The sequence below is a fragment of the Chiloscyllium plagiosum genome, chromosome 20 (assembly GCF_004010195.1).
Source record: "Chiloscyllium plagiosum isolate BGI_BamShark_2017 chromosome 20, ASM401019v2, whole genome shotgun sequence".
Lineage (NCBI taxonomy): Eukaryota > Metazoa > Chordata > Chondrichthyes > Orectolobiformes > Hemiscylliidae > Chiloscyllium > Chiloscyllium plagiosum.
In genome coordinates this window covers 30,704,756-30,712,523 of record NC_057729.1, presented here as the reverse complement: position 1 = coordinate 30,712,523, position 7,768 = coordinate 30,704,756, and the positions used below count along the sequence as shown (strand labels likewise).

The 7,768-nt window shown below is 40.1% G+C and overlaps 1 long non-coding RNA gene across 1 annotated transcript; it reads right to left on the bottom strand.

The window, feature by feature from the left end:
* Positions 1 to 5,276: 5,276 nt before the first annotated feature.
* Positions 5,277 to 6,613, bottom strand: LOC122559912. The gene is made up of 3 exons (XR_006314597.1): positions 6,483 to 6,613; positions 5,440 to 5,531; positions 5,277 to 5,357 (listed from the first exon to the last, which is right to left on the bottom strand). It is a non-coding gene; the product is annotated as an uncharacterized LOC122559912 (long non-coding RNA).
* Positions 6,614 to 7,768: the final 1,155 nt, after the last annotated feature.

Below are 7,768 nucleotides of genomic sequence, written 5' to 3'. Positions count from 1 at the left end.
AGGGTGAGAGGGGAAAGATATAAAAGAGACCTACAGGGCAACTTTTTCACGCAGAGGGTGGTACAGGTATGGAATGAGCTGCCAGAGGAAGTGGTGAAGGCTAGTACAATTGCAACATTTAAGAGGTATTTGGATGGATATATGAATAAGAAGGGTTTGGAGGTATATGGGCCGGTTGCTGGCAGGTGAGACTAGATTGGGTTGGGATATCTTGTCAGCATAGAAAAATTGGACAGAAGGGTCTGTTTCCATGCTGTACATCTCTATGTCTCTATGATTCTAAGTAAAGTTGTCGAAGGTGCGCCAGGGGTGATAGGTCTCTGGAATTAACGGATAATGTTCAGAAAAAGGTTGAATCTTTGTTTTGATGTTTGCATTAAAATCTTTCTAATTGTCTTCTATGTACTTTGTTATTTTTATTCTTCTCAGTAATAAAATGATATTTTGTTGCTAAAGAACATCCGCCATCTCATGTGACTGCTTTTCCTTGACTAACTGCCATGGTAACCAACTGTAAAAATGAAATATACGATCTGTCAAGCAAGGTTTCATTCTGGGCTCTGGCTTGCCCAATGTGACCATCAACTGAGATCACAATAAAAGGAGACCACATCACCATATCCAGCCAGCATGGATTGAGGTAACAGTCCTAATCAGAGAAATGTCCCAGGTGAAATGCAAACACAGCAGTGCAACAAGAAGGCTGATGATCTTTTCCACTCCACAATTATAAATGCCACCATTTCTATCTCCTAGGTCACAGTCACAATCCACCACTCACTCTAACTCTGCCACTGCACATGCCTATCACCAAGGCTCAAGGGCTACAGCTTTCACTATTGCAAGTATCATGTTCATTCATTGGCTCTGACTCTTCTCATTCACACAAATACCAACCCTTCCTGTCATCTGTGCTTCCTACTGATTCACTGGGGACACCTCTCCACCTCTCCCTTCTCATCCATCACCATTGCTGTTCAATCCACTTTCATTATACCCAAACTCTGCTTTTGTCACATGGTCTCAACAGCTGATCAAGGAAGAAAGGCCCAGGTCTCTGTCTGTCAGAAGTTTGTTATCTGTACAGTATTATCTGTACAATGCTGGCTCTAGCACATGCAACTGGCTGACTCTATAGACAGGTTTGTAATTATCGAATCCAGTGCAGTCAATGTCTGGCAAATGTGCACATGGACTTGCACGCAAGTGCGCAGTATCAGTGGAAAGGTAGACAAAGCAGGTGACAAAGGACCATGCCTTCATTCTAGGTGCTCCATCCTCTCAGGGTGCCAGGAGGTACCCAAAAGGAGGACCTTAGAAGCTTCCTTCCAAAGCACTTCAGAGGTGCATGGCCTCTCCAACTGGCCCCACCTGCAGACACATAAGCTGAGGAATGTGAGCCAGCCTCTGGGTATGACATTCTCGGCAGGCCTGGATCCTCTAGACCAAAGTTTCCCTGGGGGTAAATGGCCAACTCTTCTGAACCAACGGGTCAATGATAGACAAGACTTCTTCCATCCCAACTGCAGAAGTGAGGATTGGACTGAGACATGGTGGGAAGGAAAGGAATAGAAACATCTTGCTTGAGGACACATCATTATGAAGTTTCTTGTACCATGGTAAAATATGTCTTCCGAGTGTTTTTATCACTGGTGGACCTGATGATATCACACCCACGTGAGAGATGAGCGGCCTGGTCACACTTCCTGAGGATGAAAGAGCATTGCTGACCTCTAGCAAGCAATTAACTTCTCCTCTGCAGATAGTATCAGGTGCTAGAATCCTGGAACTTGTGACATTGTTGACTGTAGCCAAGGCTTTGTACATTAATGTGGATAACATGGAGGCTAAAAGCAATATGCATGGATTGTGCTATCCTTCAGGCAGCAAAAGCATGTGGGAGAGGTTGAATAGGCTGGGGCTGCTTTCCCTGGAGCGTCGGAGACTGAAGGGTGACCTTATAGAGGTTTAGAAAATCATGAGGGCATGGATAGGATAAATAGAAAAGTCTCTTCCTTAGGATGGGGGAGTCCAGAACTAGAGGGTTTAGGGTAAGAGGGGAAAGATATAAAAGAAACCTAAGGGGCAACTTTTTCATGTAGAGGGTGGTACATGTATGGAATGAGCTGTCAGAGGAAGTGATGGAGGCTAGTACAATTGCAACATTTAAAAGACAAATAGGAAGGGTTTGGCGGGATATGGGCTGGGTGCTGGTAGGTTGTACTAGATTGGATTGAGATATCTGGTCTTAAAAGTATCATGAGTTATGTTTGGAAGTGGTAGTCCTTGTCTCCAAGCAGCCATCCCTGTATGACTCAAAGACCTTGGAAAGACAAAGGAGTCTGTGAGATCCCTAGCATGTCCACATCTTGGCAACTCCCAGGATATCTGGCACAGAGATTCAAACGTTGGCATCAGCAGTCACAGATAATATGAACATTGATGCAGTGAAAGCCTTTTCTGGAGATATACTCTGCAAGTTGGTGACAGGGTACTCTCAAAACTGTGTGGATGCAATCTCTGTCATACTGCACTGGGGGAAGCCAGTGATAGCAGAGAAAACCACTGCAGGCTGCTCAACTCTTTCGTCATGGGGGAAAAATATGAGCATATGTGACCTGGAGAAAATAGCATCAATGGCATCCAGCATACATGTATTGGTCAAGGAATGAGAGAAACTACATAAGTGGTTCAATGAATCCCTCACTATCAGCATCATGGGGCTTATCAATGAGCAGAAATTCAACTGAATGCATTATATATAGTGGCCATAACAGCAGATCAGAAGCTAGGAATACTGCAACAAGTAACTGACCTTCTGATTCCTCAGACTGTCCACCATCTACATGGCACAAGTCAAGAGTGTGATGGAATACTCCTCACTTGTTTAGATAAGTGAAGTTCCAACTATACTCAAGAATTTTGACACAATCCAGAACAAAACAGCTTATTTGAATGCACCAAAACTGCAAACATTCACTCCCTCCACCACTGAAGCTCAGTAGCAGCAGTGTGTACTATCTACAATTCGCTAATGCTCCGAAACAGCAGCTTCTAAATCCACAACCACTGTCTTTTAGAAGGAAAGACAGCCGACACATTGAAATATCACACCCTGTAACTGCCCCTACAAGCTGCTCAGAATCCAGATTGCAAATATATTACCATTCCTTCAGTATTGCTGGGTCAAAATTCTGGCAAACTCCTCCCAATAGAAGGGTAACCTGCTTTCAATGGATATCAGTAGTTCAAGAAGCTAGCTCACCACCACCTTCTCAAGGGCAATAAAGGATGATCAATAAAGTCTAGCCCAGCCAGCTGCTTGAAAGAGTCAAAGGAATATAAATTCAGAGCAGCTAATTGCCTTCTCAGCCACGAGGACTGTGTGGTCATGCAGTCTTTCTTACCACTATCCTAATATGGCATAATTGACACAATGTATTGATAATAGTCCAAGATATCTGTAGTCTCCACCTGCACTGAGTTTGCAAGTGTAGTGGAAAATGGCAGTGAGCTTTGCAGTTGTGGAGTCTGCTCATTCTCCCCCACCTTCTCCTCCCTCTGGTGACAGTGTTGCAGTCACTAGAAGTTGTTACTCTTACTGACAGAGTTGTAATTCCTGTCTCTTTGAATGCTGTCTTCACCTGTGACTTGAGACCACAAAGACTCCAGCAATGGTGATGTCTATGTCAGGTGCATGAGCCTCCAATCTGTGGGGTATGTCAGAAAGTGAACACTCTTTCATTAAGAGTGCTCCTGAGCCCTCTCAATCATCATGAAGTATTATGCTATTTCAGACCCAGTGTGCCATGGAGGTTTCACAAGGGGATCAATACCAGGCCTCGATAAGGAACTTTGAGGAATCTAACCATATCCTGATAAATGTTGCAGAACCAAAGTGTTCATGCTACGTTGGGAGAATCTGGCATTGTACCACAGTGGGCTTACATTCAGAGGAACGTAACAAGAGAGAGGGAACTTAAAGAATCTGCTCTTTGGCATTTCCCTCATGTGTGAATGTCACCAGTTCTCACCCAAACTCCTTGAAATAATGGCATTTTGTAACCCATAGTGGGAGAATGCTGTCTCACAGAGACAAATTGAATTGAGAGCCAAACCACATGTGTCCTGATACAGATTGCCACTGATGGATGCTGTGAAGACAAACATGGATTTGGCTAAAGGAGCACAAAAAAGATAAAATATGTTTGTTTAAAATACATTAAATGGCATATGTCATAACCCCCATGACATATTTTCTTTACATTTATATATTTTTTCTTTATGAGGATTCTACATTATAACTCGGATAAAGTGAGGACTGCAGATGCTGGAGACCAGAATTGAAAAATGTGATGCTGGAAAAACACAGCAGGCCAGGCAGCATCCGAGGACATTCCTGAAGAAGGGCTTATGCCCGAAATGTTGATTCTCCTACTCCTTGGATGCTGCCTGGCCTGCTGTGTTTTTCCAGCATCACATTTTTCAACTCTACGTTATAACTCACATACATTAAAATATGATTGAAGAATGTGGAGGTGAAGCGTTGAAATAAAATTTCTGTAATTACCAAAATTGGGAAGGAAAGGTAAAAATGTTATTTTAACAATGAGAATTGTCCATCTCAACAAAATAACTTTCATTTTTTCCTCTTTGAACTCTTCACAGTGATCCAGTCAATCTGAAACTGAAGTATTCTTCAACTCTGTCATTCAGCCTTTCATATTTTACATCCAGGTCAACGTTAATCTGTGTATTAAACAATACTAAGTGATTCTTATTTAAATTAACATATAGGACAAAGGGCCACTCATAATGGAAACAAAACATTCTAGGTTAGAGACTGCTAATTTATTTTTTAAATTATGCATTACTCTTCTGATATTCATTTACCAGTGTTTAATAACCAAGAGATTCACAATTATGCGTTTGATTAAATTATATTTAAAAATGATATCAGTGTTATTGATTTCTTTTAAATTTTCAGACAGTTCGATGAAATAATGCAATAATTCCCAGCATGTGAGTTCTCATATGTTACAGCACAATCACAATCTGGGGTCACTACACCCGATTGTCCAAAAAGTTTTAATTGCAGGCGGTTTTAAAAACTGACCCTATTTGAAAACTATCTGAAAATGTGCTTGTTTTTCTTTCTTTTTTGTTTAATTTGTTGAAATTCAACCTTTGTTGAAAATTTCCATGTAAGCAATGAATCCTGCAATATCACTTGAAGAAATTGTTGCTAAGTCTGATGATATAAAGGTGATTTATTTCCTTGCCATTAAGTAATAGATCTGACAGTTTGATCCAGTCCAGCCTTCCGAACAAATAAAGAACCCTGGCTTCACCCAAGCCTGAAGGATTAAAGTGCATATTTTAGTTTCAAGTATGATTAATATTAAATGATTAATGATTAACTTATTTGATTTAACTTACCATTTCAACACAGTGCATTAGGTTTGGTGTTGTGCATTGTCAGGTTAAGTAGTTGTTTCAATATCTCACACAACTATGTCAGCAGCTTCCACCTTCAAAGTAAAGAAAAAATATCAAAGAGTATGTAACAAGAACAGGTCATGCATTTAGGTTCCAAAGGTTCAAAGTGAGACACTGTTGCTAAATATAAACAAATAGCATTCTTTCATTCAAGACCCAGTGATCTATTTATTTTAATATCTTTAATATTTGAATGAGAATCTAAAACAAACATGAGAAAATTATTTTTCATCTCACTCATTTTGATAAAGTGGTACACGCAACCCCTAACAGATTTGAATCATTATAGTGATTAACAGACAACCATATCCAAGCACGTGAAGCTTTGTATTTGTAATGAAACTCTTTTTCTTACAATGCATAGCTAACAAATTTCCCAGAGAACAAAGTGCATGGATGAGTCCTTGAATTTGATTGTAATAAATCTGGTGCCTATATTGTGAGACTGTATGGTAAAAGCCACACATGGGTAATATTTTCTGCAATGAATTGGTTAACATTGTCAGTATTCACTTGTAAATACAGTGTGCAGTATCTATCTTTTACTTTAGCTTTAATCTGTATTCACTTTAGATTAGTTCCACGCAGCTGTGGCTGAATACATCCTGAAGAAAATTAAATGCCGAGCTCAAATCTGCTGTGACTAAAAAAATAAGTTCAACCAATATATCATCTGTTTCTTGAGATATTGGATCATTTTGACTGAACTAAGAAACCTGAGAGATGAGAACCAAGTCAAAATTATGTACAAATTGATCCAGTAAAGTTTAAAAGGGGGAAAATAAACATAGCCAAACCCCTTTCATTAGTATTAAATAAAATAATCATTTTAAAACCCATTATTCATTGTCAATGTAATGCTAATGGACAATGTGCTTGGACTGTAATTTGCTGTAAATATAATTGTGAGGCTACAACCACTTATTATCATTTATGTGCAAACTGCACAGCAACCCCAGATCAGATTAGCTGTTAAAATTTACCTTAATTACAAAAATCGCAAACACCTTCCAAGGGTCCATAGATTGCACAAAGCCACAGCTGAATGGCTATGTTTCTGGGAGCCTTGTTTGTACTTATTATTGACTCATTGGAAAAGCACTAGTTGCTCAAGGCACAGGAGCTGTTGTTACCTTTATGGCCACTGCAAAACAGCATGTACCGGAATGGATAAATAACAGAAGCATCTGGAAGCTCAGGACCTGTCTCAATCTCCAGCAGATGTGATGCCTTTTGTGGCGTTACCAGCCGTATGTGCCCTCATAATGCAGGAAAATTTTGATTAAATTGCCATGGAATGTTGAACAGATGAGAGAGATGCAATTTTGCCATATTCTATTTAGAGTTGACAGTCAGACAACAAGTCATGCCATCCAGCATATCTGCAGTGCAACAACTTCTACTGAGGTTAATAAGAGCCAGAAGATATCTCCTCCATATCAGGTTCCCATGCAGGTCGTTTTTAGGGGATGCTGGAGTACAGTCCAGATGGAGAACACTGCTTGATCCTTGGATTCTCTGCTCCAGATCAGTGGAGAAAGCAATGCAACAATGTGATGATAGATGAGGATCTGTGAGAGCCATAGCCTGAGGGAAGTATTAAATTTAGACCCACATGTTTGAGGGCCAAATCCTCTCCAAGTTTTCAGATGCTTTAGCCTGGGGCCATAAGCAACCCTGTTTCCACACATTGCCTCAAGAAGCACAGCAGAGACCTTGCCAGTTGCGAGGCTATGCAGCGACAGGATTTACACATTTTACTTTCCTTTTCAAGTTGCTGCTCGAGAAAATGAGAAGCAAACCACCACAGACTGTTGGAAGCACATTAGCTCTAATCACCCACCCATTTGCTGCACCACATTCTATAAATGAATAAAAAGAACAACCTGGTGGGCATAGCCCTAAAATTTAGCAGGCAGTGCTAAATAATAAATAAATAACAAAATAGTCTAGGTTGTTGAACAAGCAAAAATCATACATAACTCAAATTTTGCTAATATTGAAGTGCATGTAAAAAAGAGAATTATGTTTAGTAAATTAGCACAAAGACATGAAGTCTCAAAACATGGAAAAGAATTTCCTGCTGATTATTACCGACTGTTCCATCTCAATCCACGAGTCCTTCATTTTGAATAATACTTGGAAGACACACTGAGACTAGCAAGAAGTACAGAATGTACTCTTGGTGCTTTAACTTCAATGTCCATCATTAAGGATGGCTTGGTATCACCATTATCAATTGAAACAGGTTGATTTTTAAAGAACAGCA